This window comes from Rhinoderma darwinii, chromosome 1 (genome assembly GCF_050947455.1).
Source record: "Rhinoderma darwinii isolate aRhiDar2 chromosome 1, aRhiDar2.hap1, whole genome shotgun sequence".
Lineage (NCBI taxonomy): Eukaryota > Metazoa > Chordata > Amphibia > Anura > Rhinodermatidae > Rhinoderma > Rhinoderma darwinii.
This window is the reverse complement of record NC_134687.1, coordinates 37,029,842-37,044,487: the sequence shown is the minus strand read 5'-3', so window position 1 is coordinate 37,044,487 and position 14,646 is coordinate 37,029,842.

Below are 14,646 nucleotides of genomic sequence, written 5' to 3'. Positions count from 1 at the left end.
AGATAGATAGATAGATAGATAGATAGATAGATAGATAGATAGATAGATAGATAGATAGATAGATAGATAGATAGATAGATATGAGATAGATGATAGATAGATAGATAGATAGATAGATAGATAGATAGATAGATAGATAGATAGATAGATAGATAGATAGATAGATAGATATGAGATAGATATGAGATAGATAGATAGATAGATAGATAGATAGATAGATAGATAGATAGATAGATAGATAGATAGATAGATAGATAGATAGATAGATAGATAGATAGATGGAAAGAAAAAAGATAGGTAGATATATAGAAAGAAGGAAAGAATGAAAGAAGGCAAGATAGAAAGAAAAAAAAGAAAGAAAGAAAGAAGGAAAGAAAGAAAGAAAGAAAGAAAGAAAGAAAGAAAGAAAGAAAGAAAGAAGCCATTTGGATGGTACATATAATTTATTAACCTTTATTAAAAAAAAATACTGGAAAATGGGAAAGAAATAGTAAATCCGCTATTGAATTTGGCTTTTCTATAACGGTATGCACTGTGCGGTATCAGTAAAATGATAACTTTATTCTATAGGTCATTATGATTACGGCGTTACAAATAGGTCTAGTTTATTTCAAATTTCACCACTTTTGCTAGCAGAGGTGTAACTAAAGTCCTGTAGGCCACAGGGCAATCTTTACACCTGGTCTTTCCCCAACACTCGCCAACCCCTAACCCCCAATCCCCCGCTAAAATCCAGTGTTTCTAGTCTTAAAGACAACTTCACTATAAGAACATTTTCTATGTGTGATAGTATATTTCTACATTATACAGTCATAAAGTTACCAAATAATACTGCTATCCACTCTACAAGGACTAAATATCACCACACTGTTACTGAATAAAAGCCTGTATACCAAGGCCAATATTACCATAGATATGACTATACAAGAAACAAATAATACCACTACACCATACCCACATATTATCACCTACCAGTGACTGAATAATACCACCCTACTGTTACCAAGTAATACCTAATACCACCACATTATAACCACATATTACCACCACATAGTGTCTGAATACCACCACACAGTTAACAAATAATACCACCGCATTATAACCACATAATACCACCACATAGTGTCTGAATAATACCACCATACTGCTGACACAGTAAGCGGAACTCGCCCGAGACTCCTGGTCTGCAGGATATGCTGTGGCTGTTGTCCACTTTGTTTGTTGGGCCGAGGCTCACCAGGGGATTCATTGGCTCCATGGTGGGCCAGTCCAAGCCTGGAAAGGATTATATATAAATAATTGCTCAGTAAATGCATCCATTGATGTTCAGCAGCCTGTGGCTTGTCACTTAACGTGGTACTAACAAGTCCTAGGCATGCCTTGTCATTTTGCATCAGGCCAAGCTCGGATTCAATTTGGGCTTTTGTTTAAAAATGGGCAGCAGGGCCCCCTTGATGCGAGTCATTTGAGGTAGACGTCACAGTGACACTAAGGCCTTATTCAGACGAACGTTGAATACGTCGGTGTGACGGCCATTAAAACAACAGCCGTCATACAGACGCATGCATTTCAAAGGGGTCGTCTACACGGCCGTTGTTTCAACGGACCGCGTGAAGGGTCCTTTGAAAAATAGAACATGTCCTATTATCTTCCGTTTTGACGTATCCCTCCATAGACTTAAGTCTATGGGGATCCGTGAAAACGGGACCCGCACGGGGACATCTTGGACGTGAACAACTGATGTTTTTCTTCAATCATGCTTGTCTGGAAGTTAAGGAATTTAGAATCAAGGAATTATTTTAGAAATGTCCCTACCGTGTCCTATTTCGATGAATAGATCCACTGTCCCAAAACACTTACGCTTCATGCGAGCACATCTGGACAGATCAGTCATTGTTAATTTCTTGCCCCTGTAAGAGATAGCGATCTGAAATTCTAATACCTTTAAAGACTATATTTAGCTTTTTATGTATAAACAATTTTAGCACGAAAAATGTGGTGTTGAAATTTGTATAAACAAGTTCAGCAACAATTCCAATTGTATCCAAGTTTATAGTGGAAAGTAAAGAGCGTATCAGGAGGACAAGTTAATATGAAATGACCATTTAAGGTCCGATTACCACAGTTAGACTGAGTTCACAGATGCGCCGGTGACTCTGTCAGGAGCCTCCATTGCAGAACCAATGTAAAATGCTGCACTATTTTCCTCAGCAAAACGACGGACTCTGTGACAGAAACTCGACAGAATCATTATCATTATAGTTAATAGGTTTTGTTGGGCGCCCTTGGTTTCCATCATGCGACTCTGGTGGGACCTGACGCCAGTGGCGGATTAAGTAGACGATGGGCCCTGGGCTGTTACCCAAACTTGGGACCCCCTTGCGCACCGCCGCCCTGCCGCGCCGTAAATATTTTTAACACTACCTTTTTGGGCAAGCATTAACAAATGGGTGTTACGATTCCCCTTGTCACAAGGCTGTGTCACTACAACTGACAGTATCACACTGTGCAGGGACACATCCTCCTGACAAGGGGAATTGTCTATCAGTCCTGGACTGCACAAAGACTTTTTGTGAAATACAAGGATTTCCTATAATAAACATGTCAGGAGAGGGGAAAGATTCTCTATAAATCTAGTGACTCACATGTGACGACGTCTCAGATTCTAGTAGTTTTTTTCCTCTTTTCTTCTCCATCCGGTCCAGAGCTCATGACGACTTCTCCCGGCCATGACTCATTTCTGCAGAATTTGCCACTCAGATGTCTTCGACTCCTCACTTTTCCAACATTTCCACACCTATAAATGAAAATAAAGTTATCATGGTGCCACATACTGTACCCCTAAATATAATAGCACCAAACACTGCGCGCCTGAATATAATAATACCACACACTGTAAAACACCACATACACACAGCCCCCCGTACATAGTGCCACACACAGCCCCCTGTACATAGTGCCACACACAGCCCCCTGTACATAGTGCCACACACAGCCCCTGTAGATATTACACCCCCCTATAGATAGCGCCACACACAGCCCCCTGTACATAGTGCCACACACAGCCCCCTGTACATAGTGCCACACACAGCCCCCTGTACACAGTGCCACACACAGCCGCCTGTACATATTACACCCCCCCATAGATAGCGCCACATACAGCCCCCTGTACATAGTGCCACACACAGCCCTCTGTACATAGTGCCACACACAGCCCCCTGTACATAGTGCCACACACAGCTCCCTGTACATAGTGCCACACACAGCCCCCTGTACACAATGCCACACACAGCCGCCTGTACATATTACACCCCCCCCATAGATAGCGCCACACACAGCCCCCTGTACATAGTGCCACACACAGCCCTCTGTACATAGTGCCACACACAGCCCCCTGTACATAGTGCCACACACAGCTCCCTGTACATAGTGCCACACACAGCCCCCTGTACATAGTGCCACACACAGCCCCCTGTACAGTGCCACACACAGCCCCCTGTACATATTACACCCCCCCCATAGATAGCGCCACACACAGCCCCCTGTACATAGTGCCACACACAGCCCCCTGTACATAGTGCCACACACAGCTCCCTGTACATAGTGCCACACACAGGCCCCTGTAGATATTACACCCCCCATAGATAGCGCCACACACACAGTCCCCTGTACATAGTGCCACACACAGCCCCTGTAGATATTACACCCCCCATAGATAGTGCCACACACAGCCCCCTGTACATAGTGCCACACACAGCCCCTGTGGATATTACACCCCCCCATAGATAGCGCCACACACAGCCCCCTGTAGATATCACACATCCCCCCCATAGAGGGCGTTACACACAGCCCCGTATAGATACAAATGAATATCCCCCCAAACGGAAATCTTTAGCAAAGTTTCCATCACCATTGAGATAAATGGTGATGCAAACGGAAGCTCAGGTTTTCATTTGCCTTTCCGTTGAGGGGTTAACCAGACAGAACCAATTCAAAACGGAAGGGCAGCGGTGATGTGAACAGGGCCTTAGATACAGGGCCCTACATACAGGGCCCATGTGCATGTGTGATACTGTTTGTTGGACCCTGTATCTAAGCCTATAGGCTTAGATACAGGGTGCAGCAGACAGTATTCTTATGCAGTATAAGCTGGGGCCCTGTATCTAAGCCTAACACACGGTAGGCTTTAAAGGCTGTCCAGTCCCTAAACATTGATGGCCTATCCTCAGTATAGGCCATCAATAGCTGATGGGTTGAGGTCAGACACCCGGGACCCCCGCCAATCAGCTGTTTTGAAGGGGTTGCAGCCGCTCGTACGAGCCCCCTTGTAGGTAGCGCCACACAGCTCCCTTGTAGATAGCGCCACACAGCCCCCTTGTAGATAGTGCCACACAGCCCCCTTATAGATAGTGCCACACAGCCCCCTTATAGATAGTGCCACACAGCCCCCTGGAGAGTGCGCCACACAGCCCCCTGTAGGGAGTGCCACACAGCCCCCTGTAGGGAGTGCCGCACAGCCCCCTGTAGGGAGTGCCGCACAGTCCCCCTGTAGGGAGTGCCGCGAGGCCCCCTGTAGGGAGTGCCGCACAGCCCCCTGGTAGGAAGTAACGCAAAAACCCCTGCAAGGGATTGCCACACAGTAGTATTATTATAGTAATGTAGTATTAGTCTAGTAATGAGGTAGTTATAGTAATGTAGTAATATTGTAGTAATGTAGTATTGTTAAAGTAATGTAGTATTATTAAAGTATTGTAGTATTATTGTAGTTATGTAGTATTATAGTAATGTAGTATTATAGTAGTAATGTAGTATTATAGTAATGTAGTATTATTGTAGTAATGTAGTATTATAGTAATGTAATAGTATTGTAGTATTATTTTAGTAATGTAGTATTATAGTAATGTAATAGTATTATAGTAATGTAGTATTATTGTAGTAATGTAGTATTATAGTAATGTAGTATTATAGTAATGTAGTATTATTGTAGTAATGTAGTATTATAGTAATGTAGTATTATAGTAATGTAGTAGTATTGTAGTAATGTAGTATTATAGTAATATAATAGTACCTAGTTACATAGTAGTTACATAGTTACATAGTAGTTACATAGTTAGTACGGTGGATAAAAGACACGTGTCCATCAAGTTCAACCAAGGTAAGGTAAAAATTTCTACACATAGGAGCTAATATTTTTTCGTCCTAGGAAATTATCTAAGCCTTTTTTAAAGTCATCTACTGTCCCTGCTGTGACAGCTCCTGCGGTGACTATTCCATAGATTCACAGTAAAGAAGGCTTATCGCCTCTGCAGGTTGAACCTTTTTTTCTCCAGACGGAGGGAGCGCCCCCTTGTTTTTTGAGGTGGTTTTACATGGAACAGGATTTCACCATATTTTTTGTATGTGCCATTAAAATATTTATATAAGTTAATCATGTCCCCCCTTAGTCGTCTCTTTTCAAGGCTAAATAGGTTTAGTTCTTTTAATCTTTCCTCATAACTTAGATTCTCCATGCCCCTTATTAGCTTCGTTGCTCTTCTTCTTCTTTTTCCAACTCCAGGGCATCCTTTCTATGAACTGGAGCCCAGAACTGAACTGCATATTCTAGATGAGGCCTCACTAATGCTTTGTAAAGTGGTAATATTACATCCCTGTCCCGCGAGTCCATGCCTCTTTTAATACACGACAATATCTTGCTGGCCCTTGAAGCAGCTGATTGACATTGCATGCTGTTATTTAGTTTATGATTTGCTAGTACACCCAGATCATTCTCAGCAAGGGACTCTCCCTGTATAGCTCCCCCTAGGACATATGATGCATGCAGGTTGTTGGTACCCAGATGCATAACTTTACATTTATCTACATAGACTGAACTATATTACATAGCTTGGTGTCATCTGCAAAAATAGAAATAGTGCTATTAATCCCATCCTCTATATCATTAATAAATAAGTTGAATAATAGTGGTCCCAGCACTGAACCCTGGGGTACACCACTTATAACCGGGGACCATTCAGAGTAGGAATCATTGACCACAACTCTCTGGATACGGTTCTTGAGCCAATTCTTAATCCAATTACAAACTATACTTTCTAAACCTATAGTCCATAATTTACCCATTAGACATCTATGAGGGACAGTGTCAAATGCCTTTGCAAAATCCAAAAACACTATATCCACAGCGGCCCCTCTGTCTAGACTTCTGCTCACCTCTTCATAAAAACAGATCAGGTTAGTTTGACAACTTCTGTCTTTAGTAAAATCGTGCTGGCTGTCACTTATAATACTATTTTTTGTCACATAATCCTGTATATAGTCCCTCAATAGCCCCTCAAACATTTTCCCCACGATGGATGTTAAGCTTACTGGTCTATAATTATCTGGGGGAGACCTAGAGCCCTTTTTGAAAATAGGCACCACATTTGCCCTGCGCCAGTCCCTTGGCACTATACCAGTCACTAGAGATTCTCTGAATATTATGAAAAGGGGGACAGAAACAACGGAACTAAGCTCTTTAATAACTCTAGGGTGTAGCCCATCTGGTCCCGGGGCCTTGTGTACGTTTATTTTATGTAACTTAGCTTAGACCATATCTACATTCATCCAATTCAGTATATCAACTGATGTATTAACAGCACTGGCACCGGCTACATCAGCTGCTCTTTCTTGTGTTTTATATACAGAGCTGAAGAACCCATTTAGTAACTCTGCCTTCTCTTGATCCCCTGTGATCAACTCCCCATTACCACTATCTAGGGGTCCTACATGTTCAGACCTTGGTTTTTTTGCATTCATATATTTGAAGATTTTTTGGGGGATTTGTTTTACTATCCTTGGCCACCTGCCTTTCATTTTGTATTTTTGCTGATTTTATAACTTTTTTGCAGATTTTATTAAACACTTTATAATTTACAAAGGCTACAGCTGTACCCTCAGATTTGTATTTTTCAAATGTCCTTTTATTGTCATGTATTGCCCTTTTTACAGAAGGTGTAAGCCATGTGGGGTTTAATTTTAGTTGTTTAAACTTGTTACCAATAGGAATACATTTTGCAGTATAATTATACAAAGTAGATTTTAAGATCTCCCATTTATCATTTGTCCCATTATTTGACATTGGTTGTTCCCAGTCTATGTCCTGAATTGAAGCCCTCATCCTGGGGAAATTGGCCTTCTTAAAAATGTAGTATTGTTATAGTCATGTATTATTATTATTATTATTATTATTATTATTATTATTATTATTATAGTAATGCAGTATTATATTAATTTAGTATTATTATAGTAATGTAGTATTATATTAATGTAGTATTGTTATAGTAATGTAGTATTGTTATTATTATAGTAATGTAGTATTATTCTAGTGATGTAGTATTGTTATAGTCATGTAGTATTATAGTAATGTAGTATTGTTATAGTAATGTAGTATTATTATAGTAATGTAGTATTGTTCTAGTAATGTTGTATTATTATAGTAATGTAGTATTGTTATAGTAATGTAGAATTATTATAGTAATGTTGTATTATTATAGTAATGTAGTATTGTTATAGTAATGTAGTATTATTATAGTAATGTAGTATTATTATAGTAATGTAGTATTGTTATAGTCATGTAGTATTGTTATAGTAATGTAGTATTATTATAGTAATGTAGTATTGTTATAGTAATGTAGTATTATTATAGTAATGTAGTATTGTTAGGCTGGATTCACACGAGCATGTTCGGTCCGTAAAGGACGGAATGCATTTCGGCCGCATGTCCCGGACTGAACACACTGCAGGGAGCCGGGCTCCTAGCATCATAGTTATGTACGATGCTAGGAGTCCCTGCCTCGCTGCGGGACAACTGTCCCATACTGTAATCATGTTTTCAGTATGGGACAGTAGTTCCACGGAGAGGCAGGGACTCCTAGCGTCGTACATAACTAGGATGCTAGGAGCCGGCTCCCAGCAGTGTTTTCGGTCCGGGACTTGCGGCCGAAATACGTTCCGTCCTTTACGGACCAAACATGCTCGTGTGAATCCAGCCTTATAGTCATGTAGTATTATTATAGTAATGTAGTAGCATTATAGTAATGTAGTATTATTATAGTAATGTAGTATTGTTATAGTCATGTAGCATTATTATAGTAATGTAGTATTATAGTAATGTAGTTTTGTTATAGTAATGTAGTATTATTCTAGTGATGTAGTATTGTTATAGTAATGTAGTATTATTATAGTAATGTAGTATTATTATAGTAATGTAGTATTATAGTAATGTAGTATTGTTATAGTAATGTAGTATTGTTACAGTAATGTAGTATTGTTATAGTAATGTAGTATTATTATAGTAATGTAGTATTATAGTAATGTAGTTTTGTTATAGTAATGTAGTATTGTTATAGCAATGTAGTATATTATTATAGTAATGTAGTATTATTATAGTAATGCATTATTGTTATAGCAATGTAGTATTGTTATAGTAATGTAGTATTATTATAGTAATGTAATATTGTTATAGTAATGTAGTATTATAGTAATGTAGTATTATTCTAGTGATGTAGTATTATTATCGTAATGTAGTATTATTCTAGTGATGTATTGTTATAGTAATGTAGTATTGTTACAGTAATGTAGTATTATAGTAATGTAGTATTGTTATAGTAATGTAGTATTGTTATAGTAATGTAGCATTGTTATAGTAATGTAGTATTGTTATAGTAATGTAGCATTGTTATAGTAATGTATTGTTATAGTAATGTAGTATTGTTATAGTAATGTAGTATTGTTACAGTAATGTAATATTATAGTAATGTAGTATTGTTATAGTAATGTAGTATTATAGTAATGTAGTATTGTTATAGTAATGCAGTATTGTTACAGTAATGTAGTATTATTATAGTAATGTAGTATTGTTCTAGTAATGTAGTATTATAGTAATATAGTATTGTTATAGTAATGTAGTATTATTATAGTAATGTAGTATTATAGTAATGTAGTATTGTTATAGTAATGTTGTATTGTTATAGTAATGTAGTATTGTTATAGTAATGTAGTAATGATATAGTAATGTAGTATTATTATAGTAATGTAGTATTGTTATAGTCATGTAGCATTATTATAGTAATGTAGTATTATAGTAATGTAGTTTTGTTATAGTAATGTAGTATTGTTATAGCAATGTAGTATATTATTATAGTAATGTAGTATTATTATAGTAATGTATTATTGTTATAGCAATGTAGTATTATTATAGTAATGTAGTATTATTATAGTAATGTAGTATTGTTATAGTAATGTATTATTATAGTAATGTAGTATTGTTAGGCTGGATTCACACGAGCATGTTCGGTCCGTAAAGGACGGAATGTATTTCGGCCGCATGTCCCGGACTGAACACACTGCAGGGAGCCGGGCTCCTAGCATTATGGTTATGTACGACGCTAGGAGTCCCTGCCTCGCTGCGGGACAACTGTCCCATACTGTAATCATGTTTTCAGTATGGGACAGTAGTTCCACGGAGAGGCAGGGACTCCTAGCGTCGTACATAACTAGGATGCTAGGAGCCGGCTCCCAGCAGTGTTTTCGGTCCGGGACTTGCGGCCGAAATACGTTCCGTCCTTTACGGACCAAACATGCTCGTGTGAATCCAGCCTTATAGTCATGTAGTATTATTATAGTAATGTAGTAGCATTATAGTAATGTAGTATTATTATAGTAATGTAGTATTGTTATAGTCATGTAGCATTATTATAGTAATGTAGTATTATAGTAATGTAGTTTTGTTATAGTAATGTAGTATTATTCTAGTGATGTAGTATTGTTATAGTAATGTAGTATTATTATAGTAATGTAGTATTATTATAGTAATGTAATATTGTTATAGTAATGTAGTATTATTCTAGTGATGTATTGTTATAGTAATGTAGTATTGTTACAGTAATGTAGTATTATAGTAATGTAGTATTGTTATAGTAATGTAGTATTGTTATAGTAATGTAGCATTGTTATAGTAATGTATTGTTATAGTAATGTAGCATTGTTATAGTAATGTATTGTTATAGTAATGTTGTATTATTATAGTAATGTAGTATTATAGTAATGTAGTATTGTTATAGTAATGTATTGTTATAGTAATGTAGTATTGTTATAGTAATGTAGTATTTTTACAGTAATGTAATATTATAGTAATGTAGTATTGTTATAGTAATGTAGTATTGTTACAGTAATGTAATATTATAGTAATGTAGTATTATTATAGTAATGTAGTATTATTATAGTAATGTAGTATTATAGTAATGTAGTATTTTTATAGTAATGTAGTAATGATATAGTAATGTAGTATTATTATAGTAATGTAGTATTATAGTAATGTAGTATTATAGTAATGTAGTTTTGTTATAGTAATGTAGTATTGTTATAGCAATGTAGTATATTATTATAGTAATGTAGTATTATTATAGTAATGTATTATTGTTATAGCAATGTAGTATTGTTATAGTAATGTAGTATTATTATAGTAATGTAATATTGTTATAGTAATGTAGTGTTATAGTAATGTAGCATTGTTATAGTAATGTATTGTTATAGTAATGTTGTATTATTATAGTAATGTAGTATTATAGTAATGTAGTATTGTTATAGTAATGTATTGTTATAGTAATGTAGTATTGTTATAGTAATGTAGTATTTTTACAGTAATGTAATATTATAGTAATGTAGTATTGTTATAGTAATGTAGTATTGTTACAGTAATGTAATATTATAGTAATGTAGTATTATTATAGTAATGTAGTATTATTATAGTAATGTAGTATTATAGTAATGTAGTATTTTTATAGTAATGTAGTAATGATATAGTAATGTAGTATTATTATAGTAATGTAGTATTATAGTAATGTAGTATTATAGTAATGTAGTTTTGTTATAGTAATGTAGTATTGTTATAGCAATGTAGTATATTATTATAGTAATGTAGTATTATTATAGTAATGTATTATTGTTATAGCAATGTAGTATTGTTATAGTAATGTAGTATTATTATAGTAATGTAGTATTATTATAGTAATGTAATATTGTTATAGTAATGTAGTGTTATAGTAATGTAGTATTATTCTAGTGATGTAGTATTATTATCGTAATGTAGTATTATTCTAGTGATGTATTGTTATAGTAATGTAGTATTATAGTAATGTAGTATTATTCTAGTGATGTATTGTTATAGTAATGTAGTATTGTTACAGTAATGTAGTATTATAGTAATGTAGTATTGTTATAGTAATGTAGTATTGTTATAGTAATGTAGCATTGTTATAGTAATGTATTGTTATAGTAATGTAGTATTGTTATAGTAATGTAGCATTGTTATAGTAATGTATTGTTATAGTAATGTAGTATTGTTATAGTAATGTAGTATTGTTACAGTAATGTAATATTATAGTAATGTAGTATTGTTATAGTAATGTAGTATTGTTACAGTAATGTAATATTATAGTAATGTAGTATTATTATAGTAATGTAGTATTATAGTAATGTAGTATTATTATAGTAATGTAGTATTGTTACAGTAATGTAGTGTTGTTATAGTAATGTAGCAGGATTATTATTATAGTATTGTAGTGTTGTTATAGTAATGTAGTATTGTTATAGTAATGTAGTAATGATATAGTAATGTAGTATTATTATAGTAATGTAGTATTGTTATAGTCATGTAGCATTATTATAGTAATGTAGTATTATAGTAATGTAGTTTTGTTATAGTAATGTAGTATTGTTATAGCAATGTAGTATATTATTATAGTAATGTAGTATTATTATAGTAATGTATTATTGTTATAGCAATGTAGTATTGTTATAGTAATGTAGTATTATTATAGTAATGTAGTATTATTATAGTAATGTAATATTGTTATAGTAATGTAGTATTATAGTAATGTAGTATTATTCTAGTGATGTATTGTTATAGTAATGTAGTATTGTTACAGTAATGTAGTATTATAGTAATGTAGTATTATTCTAGTGATGTAGTATTATTATCGTAATGTTGTATTATTATAGTAATGTAGTATTGTTATAGTAATATAGTATTGTTATAGTAATGTAGTATTGTTACAGTAATGTAGTATTATAGTAATGTAGTATTGTTATAGTAATGTAGTAGTATTATAGTAATGTAATATTGTTATAGTAATGTAGTATTATAGTAATGTAGTATTATTCTAGTGATGTATTGTTATAGTAATGTAGTATTGTTACAGTAATGTAGTATTATAGTAATGTAGTATTATTCTAGTGATGTAGTATTATTATCGTAATGTAGTATTATTCTAGTGATGTATTGTTATAGTAATGTAATATTGTTACAGTAATGTAGTATTGTTACAGTAATGTAGTATTATAGTAATGTAGTATTGTTATAGTAATGTAGCATTGTTATAGTAATGTAGTGTTATAGTAATGTAGTATTGTTATAGTAATGTAGTATTGTTATAGTAATGTAGCATTGTTATAGTAATGTATTGTTATAGTAATGTAGTGTTGTTATAGTAATGTAGCATTGTTATAGTAATGCATTGTTATGGTAATGTAATATTGTTATAGTAATGTAGTATTATAGTAATGTAGTATTATTATAGTAATGTAGTATTATAGTAATGTTGTATTATTATAGTAATGTTGTATTATTATAGTAATGTAGTATTGTTATAGTAATGTAGTATTGTTATAGTAATGTATTGTTATGGTAATGTAATATTGTTATAGTAATGTAGTATTATAGTAATGTAGTATTATTATAGTAATGTAGTATTATAGTAATGTTGTATTATTATAGTAATGTAGTATTATTATAGTAATGTTGTATTATTATAGTAATGTAGTATTGTTATAGTAATGTAGTATTGTTATAGTAATGTAGTATTGTTACAGTAATGTAGTATTATAGTAATGTAGTATTGTTATAGTAATGTAGTAGTATTATAGTAATGTAATATTGTTATAGTAATGTAGTATTATAGTAATGTAGTATTATTCTAGTGATGTATTGTTATAGTAATGTAGTATTGTTACAGTAATGTAGTATTATAGTAATGTAGTATTATTCTAGTGATGTAGTATTATTATCGTAATGTAGTATTATTCTAGTGATGTATTGTTATAGTAATGTAATATTGTTACAGTAATGTAGTATTGTTACAGTAATGTAGTATTATAGTAATGTAGTATTGTTATAGTAATGTAGCATTGTTATAGTAATGTAGTGTTATAGTAATGTAGTATTGTTATAGTAATGTAGTATTGTTATAGTAATGTAGCATTGTTATAGTAATGTATTGTTATAGTAATGTAGTATTGTTATAGTAATGTAGCATTGTTATAGTAATGTATTGTTATGGTAATGTAATATTGTTATAGTAATGTAGTATTATAGTAATGTAGTATTATTATAGTAATGTAGTATTATAGTAATGTAGTATTGTTATAGTAATGCAGTATTGTTACAGTAATGTAGTATTGTTATAGTAATGTAGTATTATTATAGTAATGTAGTATTGTTACAGTAATGTAGTATTGTTATAGTAATGTAGTATTGATATAGTAATGTAGTATTGATATAGTAATGTAGTATTATTATAGTAATGTAGTATTGTTATAGTAATGTAGTATTGTTACAGTAATGTAGTATTATTATAGTCATGTAGTAATGTTATAGTAATGTAGTATTGTTACAGTAATATTATTATAGTAATGTAGTATTGTTATAGTAATGTAGTATTGTTACAGTAATGTAGTATTATTATAGTCATGTAGTATTATTATAATAATGTAGTATTGTTATTTTCATGTCCCCAGAATGTCCGAGTTATACTAGTAACAGGGTATTGTAGAGGACAGTAACCTGTTTCTAGTGTTTATTTTCAGTTTCTATTTACTGCCTCCTTGGTAGAAAAAAACGTTTTATTAAGTTTATGCTAATGAGCATTTAGGTGCAATGAGGGCGTTACCATTGCACATAAATGCTCTTACGTCGCTCCACAGGTCAATCCCCCTCCCTTTTTACATAGATTGACAGGGGCCAGGCAGCGTAATCCGCACATGCGCAGTGCGATCTTTCTGCTCGACATTCTAATCGGCATTACTGCGCATGCGCCGTAATAAAGAGCAGGGACGCTGCGCATGCGCAGTAGTGCAGATTAGAACGTCGAGCTGAAAGATCGCACTGCGCATGCGCCTAGTATATAGCAGGAACGCACGGGGCCAGGCATGAACGCGCCAATTACGTTGCCTGGCCCCTGTCAATCAATGTAAAAAGGGAGGGAGGGGGGGTTAAACTGGGGAGCGACGTAAGAGCATTTAGGTGCAACGGTGACGCCCTCGGTGCACCTAAATGCTCATTAGCATAAACTTAATAAAACTTATTTCTCTACAAAGGAGGCAGTAACTGAAAATAAACGCTAGAAACAGGTTAGTCTCCTCTACAACACCCCGTTACTCGTTTAATACGGACATTCTGGGAACAGACTCCCTTTAAGAAGGGCACACCTTTTAATATATTTGGCACATCTTTGGTTGTTTGTACAACACAAATCTACGCCTGCTATGAGCGTAAGGGCGGGTTCACAAATAGCGGAATTTCACTTAAATTCCGCTGCGGACACTCCGCAGCGT